This window comes from Amblyomma maculatum, chromosome 6 (assembly GCF_055883805.1).
Source record: "Amblyomma maculatum isolate TAMU_Amacu chromosome 6, ASM5588380v1, whole genome shotgun sequence".
NCBI classification, from domain to species: Eukaryota; Metazoa; Arthropoda; class Arachnida; order Ixodida; family Ixodidae; genus Amblyomma; species Amblyomma maculatum.
The window spans coordinates 155,867,639-155,880,563 of record NC_139349.1 but is presented as its reverse complement, the minus strand read 5'-3'; the positions used below and the strand labels follow the sequence as shown (position 1 = coordinate 155,880,563).

The 12,925-nt window shown below is 45.8% G+C and overlaps 1 pseudogene; it reads right to left on the bottom strand.

Annotated features, from left to right (window-relative positions):
* Positions 1–10,273: 10,273 nt before the first annotated feature.
* LOC146187117 (protein brain tumor-like) overlaps positions 10,274–12,925 on the bottom strand; it is a 29,168-nt pseudogene continuing 26,516 nt past the window's right edge.

Below are 12,925 nucleotides of genomic sequence, written 5' to 3'. Positions count from 1 at the left end.
GGGTGGGAAGCAACATTTAGGTAAGCCCGGGCTTTTTCTATACAAAGCCCAAATTTGCTTTGCATCTGGAATAAAATTTTCCATGAATGGTCTTTAGGTGTCAGATGTGGGAGCATGTGCTCAGTTAGCCCTGTAATGCCATCATTATGCCGCAATCATTGCGGCATAAACAAGTGTAATCTGAATTTGGTCTTGCCCGCTTGACCTTATAGAGGGGTCGTCACGGGCATTATTGTGCTTGCCCTAGACCGGCTTGCCCATATGGGCACCATGGGTGCTCCATTTTGTGTGCTACTTAGGCTCGTTTCAGTATTTGAGAATAGCCACTCAAAAGTGTTTTTTAAATCTATCTGTGTTGGTGTGTCGCCTATTTTAAGCTATTATAGGGTACTTTTCATCTGCCCGAAGATTTTTTCGAATAGGTATATATTGTCGATGCTACAAAGATAGAGCCCACTTCAAGCAAACGCTCCGCATCTAAACTGCTGCTGCAGCAGCAATTTGCTTGCACAGTCTAACTGCAGACGTTGCATGGGTAAACCACGGGACATGAACGAGTTGACCGCTGACCAGGAATGGATAACCCACGAGGCAGCGAGTAACACGAAATGGCCACTGCGGCCTGGTTGGGCCATGCTTGGGTAAGCCATGGCGTATGCATGGCCTGACCATGGCAGTAGGCTGGCCATGTCGGCCATACTCGTTTGCCGGATCTCGGTGGCAGACAATCGTCTGTTCTAAGTCATTCTCAATCTCCGACCTCAGGCCGAGGGGGATGGCCGGCATCAGCCGGTTCGGTTTTAGTGGCCCATATCAGCAAGGCCCGTGCGCGGACCAACCACAGGCTTGCCGCTTAGGATCAGCATCTTCGAGCTCCAGGAAGCTTCTCGGAACTACTACATGTACTCGTATGCTGCGCTCCACTGCTTAGCGTCCGACGCGTCGTCTGCCAGGCTATCACCCCCGTGGACGCAAATGCGGCTGCGTGGGCACGCTTCACGGTGTCCGATATTGGTGGCGCCTGGCTGAGGCAGGGTGCCTATATACGTGGGCGCAAGTTATTTGGTAGGCTTCAACTTTCTTTCGGGTGAGGTGGTTGCCGGTTTTCTAGACAATAATTCACGAGAATTTAGAGAATGGCAGATTCCCAATGATCACTATCTCCACGCTTCACGGGTAGTCGCGCACACAACCTGAGGCGAGTAATGTGTGGCGTAGGAGGAATGAGAGGGGTGAATACAATGGAAGAGGTTAGGGGAAAAAAGAGAAACCTCTAAGTAGGAAAAGGGGAACTGATGGACTCTAGCAGGAAAGTATGTGGAAGAAACAAGAGAAGTAAGCGAAGGAAAAAAGAAGCGAAAGAAGGGACTGAAAAAGAAGACTCAACATAAGTTATTGAACTATGCTATGCATGAAAGAAAGAAATGTAAATACGTGGTAAAAACGCTAGATGGCCGATTATAAGTGTGTCTGCACTGCACTGACGCTCACGTATGCTATTGTAGACGCTGGCCTTTTTAACCAATAGATAAAAAATCAATACGAAACGACAAGCTAAATAAGATTTTTGCAATAACTAACAGCGTCGGTATGCAAGCCAATGGATGCGATCTGTGTCCCTGATACAGGTGCATTCCGTCCTCAGGGCATGCTAATGAGACTAAACAATAGAGGCGATTCATTGGCCAGTACCTCGATTTATTTCATGTCTCGAGAAAAATTAAGAGTGTTGAGGACAGTAGCGTGCAATATTGCTCTTTTGTTTGGAAATGTCTTGCGAGGAATCAGGACATGATTGCCTGTTCCCTGCTCGTCTGGGAGACAGCAATCTGGCTTTCGCGTTCCCTTTTTCGGTAGAGCTTTTGCGGGGCGTATAAACACTTTACCTGGCAAATTCAAATGTATGGTACTGCAGATTGCAACCTTGCGGGTCATGTGCGACAAAGCAGCGAATACAAATAACGAAGGAGGAATACGACCCATAACCAACTACTTCCCAGCGTGAATGCCAGGCAAGCATGTGTGCGTCTCCAGGCCGACTTGCGCTTTCTGCCGCAAGGAGCCCACGCGTCATGACCACAGTTTCTCCCAGACAGAGACTATACAAAAACATTTTCTCAGAGGCATGATCATCCACACCACTAGCTTCGACGGGGCAGCCTCGGCTCTATGTTTTCCTCAATGTTAGCAAACCACTGATTTCTCTTCTTCCTCATGTGCGTTACAACATGACAACATGAACGCAGCCTCATTCACTTCTCCTTGGCTCAAACTTTAATTCCTGGACATAGCCATCGCAGAATCGCTGACTTCGCGTTTGAACAATATGATCGAAGCAATCTGGCGTAGCAAGCTCCTTCAAAACACAAATAAATTCCCCACATGCTCTTTCGTATCACTGGTAAAAATTTAGTTAGGAAACATCAACCCAACAGAGTTATTACCGTGTCCGTTATTCCAGAATTCCCTATCTTCTTTAGCTCTAAACAAAGTAAAAGCCTTCCTCAACCTTTCCGGTATTTTGGTAGCACAAGTATCCCTGCTTCTCTCATCTCTTTCTCTTTGAAAACATTCTACGTCCATAATTGTAGAAACTATCCTAAGAGATGTGTCACCAACAATAATTCCTGGACGTCCAACAGCACAGCTAGCAAGGCAGAGGATTGGGCCAGTTAATGAGAGATGTTTTGCAGTAAACCAAAAGAGGACTTCAAATGAGACGTAAAACCAAGATGTGGACATGTTGAGGGACAACTATAGCAACTGAGGTTTATGAGAAAAGCGCTGGCTACAGAAAAGCAGCCATATGCGCATTACATAGAAAAAAATTAGTTGATATCTCATGAAATCCGGATGAGAGGACGATGGTAAAACCACAAAAAGCGGTTTAAAACATGTGCAATGGTTAAGCAAAAGCAGGTTCCCTCCAACTAGAAGAGCTACAGTAAGCGCACTTACACACATGTCAAGCCCACTCTTGCGCCGGTATGTCATTTTCAAAACGTCACTTTCGAGTTAAGGTTTCACCTTTCCAAAACATCCCTGCAGTGCCATGGGAGAGTAGCGCCATTGTGAGATTTCGGAGATTGCTAAAGCTGTCGGTGCATAAATTTCTTGATACAGTCGTCCATGTGGCCGACGTCAACTCTGCCGCTTTTCAACGGGAACTTGTACACCACATTGGCGGCGCATTAAACGTACTGGTGTTCACGCTTGACTCCACACGCGACCATGCACTCACCATCCTTCCCGCGTCGACAGAGCTGAGGTAATTTTCAGGGACTCAAAAGCTAACCCATGCTTTCTATTTCACTGAAAAAAAAACAAAAAAAAACACGAAAACAAATCGAATGCATTGCTTATATGCCACCCTCTTCAGGTTCTAGGCGGTCTTGTGCCCAAACCTCACAACTTCAAGCAGATCTGCGTTTAGAGGGACTAACGCCTCCTGCCCGCGCGCCTTGTACCTCAGCTGCCGCATCGATGATTCCGCTGCTGCATCGAAAATGTGTGGTGGAAAGCCAGGCTACAGGAACGTGTTCGTTTGGTGCTTAATACTCCCAAGTGCCTCGAAAGGGCTCCCATCACACATGTCATGGCTATGCTTCTTTTAATCAATTTATAGTGTTAGGAAAACAAATCTAAAATAGTCTTCTTAGAACGCGGCATATACACTTATCAAATGCCTTCATTCACTCTAAAATAATGTTACATGCTTAAAAACAATGCGCTGTCTTACATCTTTTCGAGGGTGAAGTGTAATGTTTGGGGAAAGTAGAAAAATTGTTTTAAGAGCACTTCGACTGTCTCACGACAGGTTTCGCTGTCAACCTTTAAAATGAGTAAAACGTTCACCGTATCACCTCTTATGAACGAGGTTTCGGGAATTAAGCTCGAGTTGGTGGTCCAACCTAGACAGGAATGTTTTGCACAGGGCAGGTGCCTCACCTGATCCAACGAATGCCCCTTTTCTGTGTATACAGGTTCCCTTGAAGCTTATAAAGGTTTGCACAGAGGCCGCACCACGATGCTCTAAAAACATGCTTTCCTTGGAAGGCCACCATGAGCAGCGCGGCAGCAAATAGAGCGATAAGATCACAGATCCGGTAGACAAGTTGATTATGCTGAACCAAGTAGAAGAGGTTTTGAATGCCTACCCATAACTCACATTCGAGCCAATGACGCATTGCTGCAGCCCAGGCGTCCACGCTAGTCGAACGCCGGCCCTTTTATCGATATTGAGGAAAAGCGAACGAGTACAACTGCGCGAAAAACGGGACTGAAGAAACACACAAGCACAAACAAGGCGCAAGGCACAAACTGCGCCTTATTTGTGCCTGTGTGTTTCTTCTTGTCTCGTTTTTCGCGCAGGTTTACTCGTTCGCCAAATATGAGCCAACCAGCTCATCAGAGTGTCTTACTACAGGAAAAGACTGTACAGGTGCTTCACGAGGCACTCTGTCGGTTACTGTGAATCGCAGAGGGCACGCTATCTTATGCGCCTTTTCTAAGAAAAACACGGTTGGTAGCCTGCCTTAAATATCTTGCCTTTCATTGTGCACGATTTGAAGATGTATATCTTCGATCAGCATCAGAACAATCTGCTTGGGCCTATTTAGTTTTACTCTTGTTGTTTTGAAATTGCTGTTTACGACTTCCGCCTTTCAAGAAACACATTGCTTGGTAGGAAGGGGAGCCTATTTTTTCTGGCACGAAGGAGCAATGTGAGTTCTTCCCTGCGGAAATAATTAAAAGCTCAGCACAAGCCAGTCTGGCTATTGAATTGTTGAGACACATCTCATTAATACATCTACATCCTCTAAGAGGTCGCGCTGTTGCTCCCTTTAGGTGCCTTTTCTGCTATATGCTGCAATAGCGCCAGAATGCGATGCTTATTGACAGAAGCAACCAAAACAAAAGTGCTACCCTTGTTCGAGCAACCCTTCCCCCTCATTCCTGTGGGAAGTTCCAGACAATCAGAATGAGATACGTTTCTGGCTGAACCTAGTTAGATTTTATTAGGAAGTTCAAGCACTGGTAATCCCAAAGGGAGTACACAGACGAGCCAGCCGCTTTGTTATGATTCAATAAAGTTCTCGGTCGCTTCGAGCAGAGCAACTTCAACCACTCGCACCCAGGTCGCACCTGACGCCAGTGTTTCAGTAAAATATTCTAATTATTCTTCTCCTGTGCACAGCGGAAGGGGCAAACGCTTAGAAGGGCGCGTCCAGGTGGCATATAAAAACACGAAACGAATAGCAACAGTTCCTTCAGCAATTAGTAAGATATATGAGTTAGCCGCAAAAATCACATTTGCTGCTGGACGGGACAGGAAAGAACCCAGTGAAAGAGAAATAAAGTTGAACAAAATAGAGTTCTGGCCCACTTCGTCCGACAAGTTGTAGAGGAGAATGAACCTCGTGTTATGAAAGCACGTAAGACCAAGATCTGGACAGGACGCGTGGTAACTAGCAACAGAGGTTTACAAGAAAAAACAGCCAACATTTGTAGGGTTGATCGCTTCAGCTTCTTGTATAAAATCTGCAGATGCCTCTTTTGCTGCTGTATGCTTTTTTTAATTCAGCCTCAGGTCATAATTTCCGCTCGTCATGTCGTAATCGTGGTTTTACGTCCTGTCTCAAGTTACGGTACTTTTCCTCTGCAGAACTGACGAACCATATCTAAGTTCCTAAGGACTAGTTAGAATGTAATGGCCAAGTCTACGAAACAGTCCCCTTCATGGATCACTGCCTTGTCGGGGCGGAGGGGCTTGCGAAACTCGATGAAGTCGTGAGCTCTGCTGTGTAGGGCCACCAAAGATAGACAGGTCACGGCAGAGAGTTTTGAAAAAATGTGATTCACTGGAGAAGGTAATGGCAACCCACTCCAGTATTTCCTGCCAAGAAACCCCTATGGCCAGTCACAATAGCATTAATGATATGGATCCGGAAGATGAGCCCCCCAGGTTGGACGGCGTCCCGCATGTTACTGGGGATGAACAAAGGGCGATTCCTAGTAGCTCCAGGACGAATGAAGCGGCTGGGCTAAAGCCAAAAGGACGCTCAGTTGCGGATGTGTCGAGAAGCGACCGAAAAGTCCGATGTTGCAAGGAGATATATCACATAGCAACGTGGAATGTAAGACCTATGACGCAAGGTAAACTGGATGTCGTCAAACGAGGAATGGACAGATTGAACATTGATATCTTGAGTATCAGCGAGCTCAAGTGGACCGGAATAGGAGAATTTAATTCCGGCGACCATTATGTCTTTTATTGTGGGCACGAATCCAGGAGAAGGAATGGGGTCGCTTTCATAGTAAACAGAAGAATGGGCAAAGCAGAGCTAGCGTACAACCCCAAAAACGACCGAATGATTTCACTTCGGATTCAAGGTCACCCTTTCAACATAACAGTTGGCCAAGTCTATGCACCAACTACTGCTGAAGAAACTGACGTTGAGAGATTTTATGCTGACCTGCAATGCCTTTTAGACCGCACTCCATCATCAGACGTCCTTTTTCTCATAGGAGACTGGAATGCTAAGGTGGGGAGTGAAGAAATATCCGGAATTACAGGCAAGTTCGGTCTTTGTTAATCAAATGAAGCTGACCAGAGGCCAGTAGATATTTGTCAAGGAAACAACCTGACCATAGCGAATACTCATTTTCAACAGCACGAGAGGCGCATGTACACATGGACTTCACCGGACGGTCTGTACAGGAATCAGATTGATTATATTCTTTGCCGGCAGAGATGGAGAAGCGCTATACAAGCAGTAAAAACAAGGCCTGGGGCCGATTGTGGCACCGATCATCAGCTTCTTGTTGCCAAATTTAAGCTTCGATTGAAGAAAACGCAGCAAACTAGAAGTCCTTTCAGATATGACCTGGATCAAATTCCATCAGAATATGCTGTGGAAGAAAGGAATCGATTTCAAGAATTAGATCTAGACGACAGAAAGCCTGAAGAGACGTGGACTGATGTTCGTGATATAATACAAGAAGTTGCTACTAAAGTAGTTCCAAAGCAAAAGAAACGCAAGAAAGCAAATTGGTTATCTGAAGAGGCTTTGCAAATAGCTGAGAAAAGGAGGATAGCAAAACTTATCGGGGAAAGAGAAAGATACAAGGTTCTCAATGAGGATTTTCAGAAAATAGCAAGGAGAGATAAAAATGCCTTCCTGAACATACAGTGCCAAGCAGTTGAGGATAACAGCATATTGAGGAACACAAGAGCTGTGTATAAGACAAAGATATCAAAGGAAGCTTCGGTGCTAAGCTGGGCGTGATAGAGGACAAACGAGGCAGGAACCTCACTGAAGCCTCAGAGATAAAGAAGAGGTGGCAGGAATAGACATAAAAACTGTACAATGACCCGGATGTGCAAACCCAACATAAGACGGTTGTGATTACTGACCTCGAGCCGGGCATCCTGAGGAGTGAAGTTGAATGGGCCTTAGCCAGCCTTGCTAAGAACAAAGCTAGCGGAATTGATGGCATTCCAGCTGAGTTGCTTCAAAACCTCAACCATGACAACGCTGTTAACGTTCTGTATACATTATGTCAGCATATTTGGACAACCCTGCAGTGGCCACATGATTGGAGGAGGTCAGTTTACATCCCCATTCCAAAGAAAGGCAGTGCCAAATATTGTTCCAACTACCGCACGATCGCGCTTATTTCGCATGCTAGCAAGGTGATGTTGAAAATCCTGCAAGGTAGGCTGCAGCAGTATTTGGATCACGAGTTTCCGGACGTGCAAGCTGGGTTTCGCAAGGGCAGAGGAACTAGAGACCAGACTGCCAGCCTTCGCTGGATCACGGAAAAAGCAAGAGTTTCAGAAACCCATCTACTTCTGCTTTATTGATTATGCGAAAGCGTTTGACTGCAGAAATCACAGCAGATTGTGGCAAGCTCTCCAAGAGATGGGAGTTCCAATTCCCCTCATCTGTTTCCTCAGGAACCTGTATGAAGGGCAAGAGGCCACAGTCAGAACTGGGCATGGTCTTACTGATTGGTTTCCGATTTAGGAAGGAGTGAGACAAGGCTGCATACTGTCGCCCTGCCTATTTAACCTATATGCTGAGTGCATCATGAGGAAGGCCGGTCTGGACGAGTCTTCAGCTGGAGTGAAGATTGCTGGAAAACGTATCAACAACCTCAGATATGCGGATGATACCACTTTAATGGCAGAAAGTGAAGTGGAACTCAATAGATTTCTGAAGCGCGTACAAGAAGAGAGTGAGAAGGTTGGGCTTAAACTGAACATTAAAAAGACAACGATCATGGCGGCTCGCCCTATCAAGTCCTGGAGCATCAAGGGACAAGAAGTGGAAGCCGTGACAGATTTTCTTTTCTTGAGCTCCAAGATTACCCCGGAGGAAGACTGCAGCCATGAAAGTAGGAGGCGCCTGCTTCTGGGAAAGAGAGCCATGGCTAGCCTTGACCGCCTAGTAAAACGCAGAGACATTAGTCTTCCAACCAAGATCCGTATAACTCGTGCTATGGTCTTTCCAGTTGTGATGTATGGTTGCGAGAGTTGGACTGTGAAGAAGGCTGACCGCGGAAGAAATGACGCGTTTGAATTGTGGTGCTAGCGGAGACTCTTGAGAGTTCCTTGGACTGCCAGAAGATCAAATCAGACGATAATGTTGATCATAAACCCTGACTGCTCATTGGAGGGTCCAATTCTAAAGTTAAAGCTCAGCTACTTTGTTCATCTGATGAGAAGTGAGGAGTCGCTGGATAAAAATTTGATGTTGAGAAAGGTTGAGGGTCACCGGAGAAGGGGTAAGCAGCGAACGCGATGGTTAGATGGCATCCTCGAGGCGCTGCAGATGAAGTTGTGTGGTGTTAGCAAGATAGTGAGAGACCTGAAAGCGTGGCGTGATATGGTCCATAGGGTCTCGAAGAGTCGGACACGACTGAATGACTGAACTGAACTGAACGAAACAGTATTTGCTTTGCAGCTATCAACATGACACGTGTTCTTATATAGCTGATGGCGTGCTCGCCGATTTAAAAGATTGGTTCATACTTCAAAAAATTTAAAAACTGCTACAGCCACCTACAATTCATGCAGGACAGCGTCAGTATAATGCCGAAATAAAACAGTTCAACATTTAAAATATGAAACAATATATTATTTCAGATTTTTGTTATTCAAGAAAAGGATACTACCAAGTATGAAAACCTTTAGGAAAGTTTACTGGAATAGCTTGAAAGAGAACAAACCACTGCTGATTACCTGCCAGTAGATATTGCAAATCAGATTAGTTAATTTTTCCGAATCTACGGTCAAAATAACATATAACGTCATTAGCTCTAGTGACATAGAACTTTGCGAGCTACTAACCCTGAGTTATTCTTTTATTATCGATAATACAAGCACGAAGGAATGATTGCAAGTGATTATTATTCTTGTTCGAAACTTGGATCTTGAATCTCGTTCTTGAATCAATATCAAGAACGATATTGATTTGCTTAATGTGCTCAATAGCGCGTTACTTTTTGGACCCTGATATTTGAAGAACTGATATTGAAGAACAAGACCGAAAATAAACGTATAATGTGCGCAAGAGGCTATCTATAGAAACGCGAGGTTCGTTTATTCGTGTGACAAGAACAATTACGCCAAGTTAGAACTGCATTCACTATATTTTAAAGCCATGCTGTACGTTCCTTCGTTTCGCCTCTTGGTACAAGAAAAAGGAAAAGAACAATGCAACAAAAGAAAGCGCTTCACATGGCACAACAACAAGCAATTTGAATCGGGCCCGTTTGCATCGAACTTCTCGGGCTTCTAATGTGCTCTTTTTGGTATTGGGCGAAAAAAACAAACACCGAATTTGCTCGCGCTTCAGAACTTTATAAGTTATTTTCCCTTGTTTCAAAAACTGATACACCTACGCATTATCCCGGGCTTCAAACTTTCCGATAGAAATAAACATGCAAATTCGCCAAGTTTTTCAAGTAGTGATTAATTCGAGCATTTTTTGCCGTAAAGTATTTCATTTCACAGCTGAGTGCTCCTGAAATATTTTGTTTGAGGTCAAATTCTCTGTTAGAAGTTTATAAAGCGTTCGATGAAAACCTCGTATATGTTTGCTGCAGCTGTCCAATTTAAAGAATGTTATCAATATGTCCAATGGAATCACTCATCAGTTTTCGTTAATCATATTTTAATAGCGATATGGGCGTCTGGGTTCATGTTTGGGGCCTTAGCATTATTGACCATTGTTCTATTCCTGTTGCGATCAAGTCTAAATCCAATCTACTTCAGGAACACGCCGTTGTAATTGAACATCTTGACGCAGGGCCCCCTTTTGCCGTGTTGAAGATCTCCCGTCAGTCATTCACCTTCATGCCGCTGGGGAACTGCAGATGCTTGAAGCAGTCAAACGCCTGCAGTATGTTGCCGCTCTGGTCGAAGATGATTACCCGCATCACCTTGCACTCGACGATCACCACATGGCCTTGGGGTCAACGGCCACACCTAGGGGGCGCTGATGGATTACTGCGTCGAGCTTGCGCACGAAGTGCCAGTGCGATTGCGTAACTGCGTTTGCTGTGCCAGCGAGCGCTCTGTCACCACACGGTCGCCTATACGGCGCACCGCAGCCACCCGGTTGAAGTAAAGTAGCAGCCCATTACGCTTCCCGTACTCAACACACTGGAACTTGAACTGCCTCTCCTGGTCGAAGATATGGATGCGGTGGGTATTGGTAGAACCGTCTATGTTGTTCTGCATATTCCCTGCTACGCTAGAAGGCTCTGTCAACTGTCCGTCCATGCCACCGAACTTGCAATTGTAAATCATATTTGGCCGCTTTACTTGCGCCTTGAGTGGGTACAACTCTACGCCAGTGCCAGCTAGGTACTCGGACAGGAAATCAAGCAGACCTCTCGGCGGAACAGGCGCCGGACAGTCTTGGAGAGCCCCAATGTCCGAGCTATGGTGAAAGATTTCAGCAACTCCTCTCGACCGTTTATCGTAATGACTAACGTCTGCGAGGCTGGTTGATAACAGCCCTACTCTGTTCGCAGAGCTCAAGCACTTCGACAGAAGTTTCGACTCAAGAGGTGATGTCGGAGGTGAAGCTGAATGGCGGCCATTCTGGTGCAGTGTGGACCCGCGGTCAACTGGACCCAGAACAACACCAATGGGCTGAGCAAGTAGTGGTTGTCGCGAAGCACCTTCAGATTCTCCGTCTTGCTTGATGTAGCCAAACGTGTTGTGTACTCCTACCTGGATTGGTTTATAGTTGGACACAAACTCCAGGTCTGTGCCATGAAGCCCAAACTCGGGTCGAAACGACAGTAATCGCTGGGCGTTGTTCTCTAGCAGAAGCTTGAAAACGAAGACCCCAGTGCTCGTAGAAAACCGAGTCAACCTTTCCGCAGAGGCACATACGTAGTGGATCCTTTTGCTCGTCCTTGAGCCTTTTGCCCGAGCCAGCCAAGAGACACCATCTTGGCACTGTCGACGTTCTCGAACTCGTCCAGCTTTTCGTTCCACCGATCCTAAAGCATGGAACTTTAGAAGTGAAATGTGTCAGCCACCTACCGATGGGCTCGCTGATACAGAGCTTGCAAGCGGCTGGATACCTGTGCAGAAGTCATGAGTGCTGCCCGTAGGTCGTGTGATCTGGCTCTTCCGCTCCGCACCACGTGCGACACGGCCCTGTAGCGCCGCTCGCGCCACGCTCTGTTCGAAAGCCACAGCACGGCGCCCGACAAGGACGAAGTAGGATAAATGTGCCGCAGCGCGATGAGTGCAATAAAAATGACTACGGCTTAGCTCGACCAGGCCCGACTATGCAAGCGAGATATTTGCTATGCTTGGTTATGTTCAGAGCGGTATATTACCTTCGGGAGATTTCGGCGCTTTCTTGATATCGCCGCCATTCTGGATACCACTGTAGTGGCGTCTGGCAACATAGCACCTCCGCCGCCATTTTGTGCCGAGGCTCTTCTGTGGTGCCTAACTCCTCGCAGTGCAGTGCGTGCAGTGCGTGCAGAGTTGCAGTCGGCCGTTGTGCTCTCTCATTTTGTATTTGACCTCATTTTGTATTTCACTCTGATTATGTGTCATAGTTCTTGCTCTTTTTAGTATTTTGTGAATAAACTACCTTCAGATGACGCTTACGCATATGTGATAATAAAATATTTTTATGCAACTGTTTTATTACTTCTGCAGTCTGTTTTATTAGAAAATTTCCCATGCAGCATAAGATGGGGTTGTGTGTAGGCTATTTTCTTCAAGAAACGGGAGCAAGCTCCGGCTCTTAACGTTGTCTGTTAGCTACAAGTTTAGTTCTTCCTTGGTTGTTTCCTCGTGAGTGCAACCTCTTGTAGTTGTTTGGTTCTGGAGGTCAGCAGCATCCTAGTGCACGTCAATAAAAGGTGGCGAAGGTCCGCCAACGGCGGCTGGTTCTGTTGTACATTCAGCAGTTATAAATCATTTGGTACAGATAATGCTTAGCATGCTTATGTTTATAAAGGTATTAAAATGAAAGCAGACTTCCTCGAGTTCACCTTAACTTGCTTGACAGCGGAAGTTCAAAACTACAAGCCTATCCAGAAGGGATCCCAGTTTTGCTTGAGCGCATTTGTGAGAATGGCCTTCTCACTTGTGCTGTCCTCCATTCGAGTTTATTTTACGCAGCCATCATTCTGCAATTAGCCATCATTCTGCAGCCATCATTCTGCAATTCTGGAATTGTATATTCTGCAATTAGCCCACTGCATTTGGCCATCTATTGAGAGTCCCTTTAGATTTACTACATAAATGAATAAGGCAATAAATATGTCAATCTAGTTTATGCATAAGCTGTGAATGCGACAAAAATAGCCAGGTGATAGATTGCAAAATGTAGCACAGTACCTGTTACAAAGGAGGAGGGATAGCTTTATTTGGTGACCG